The 966-nt window shown below is 30.5% G+C and overlaps 1 pseudogene; it reads right to left on the bottom strand.

The window, feature by feature from the left end:
• Nucleotides 1-397: 397 nt before the first annotated feature.
• LOC100976228 (NADH dehydrogenase [ubiquinone] 1 alpha subcomplex subunit 5-like) lies at nt 398-737 on the bottom strand (annotated as a pseudogene).
• Between the last annotated feature and the right edge of the window lie 229 nt (nt 738-966).

Genomic DNA, 966 nt, shown 5'->3' with positions numbered 1-966 from the left:
ATAATTTTTTGGACAATAATAATTAAGGACCTTTTCTTCTTCAAGGTAATTTTTAAAATTAAATGATGTATTGAACATACTACCAAAAAACTTTACTTTTTGATTATGGCCTCTACATTGAAGATCTTTCAGAATTATTTAAATTAATTTTAAAATCTTCCCATGACCCCTCTGTTCAAAGAAATATCATCTTTGAAATAATTTGTGTGAATATTTACAAATCAAAAATGGATTCACAAGACCATATTGCCATAATCACTAATTTTAACAGTCTCCTAAACATTTTCTATATCACTTTTCTTGATTGTAAAATGTCAATAATATGGACATACTCTTAATATAACAGAATATTTAAATTACATCAATTTCCCATCAACCCACCAAAGTCATTCAATAATTATATTGGCCATTTCCACTGATGGGCAGGAGGATCTTCCACTAATGGCTTCCATGTTTTCCACTGCATCATTTGTCTTGCCAGACTTAGTTCATTTTTACCCAGGAGAATCATCTCTCCTATTTGGCCACCTTCAAGTTGGTCTTCCAATTTTTGAACATCTGATTCCACTTTGATCATAGCCAGCTTCCCATTAGTAATCTGTTCTGTATACGTTCTATATGCTGCATTTTTAGGGATTTGCTCAAGAACATCAAATATTTGTGTACAATATTCTTGGCTTCTCATGTGGACTCTTGCATACCGCAAGGCCAGTGGTCTTCTTCAGCACACTCGCCATGACAGCCAAAAATGTATATGAAGTTTGATAATCAATCCGGCACCTCTCAAATTACACCATGATAAACTACTTTCTAAAAACCTGAATAATTATAATACTAAGTAATCTTAATAAACAATTAAATGTTAAAATTTAAGAAAATATTCAACTAAACATTATAATCAAAACATTAATATAGAGAAAAAATAGGATATCTAAAGAAATATGCAATAAAATACAGGATAGAACA

This window comes from Pan paniscus, chromosome 2 (genome assembly GCF_029289425.2).
Source record: "Pan paniscus chromosome 2, NHGRI_mPanPan1-v2.0_pri, whole genome shotgun sequence".
Taxonomy (NCBI): domain Eukaryota; kingdom Metazoa; phylum Chordata; class Mammalia; order Primates; family Hominidae; genus Pan; species Pan paniscus.
The sequence above is the reverse complement of the archived record's forward strand: the minus strand, read 5'-3'. Positions and strand labels throughout refer to the sequence as shown.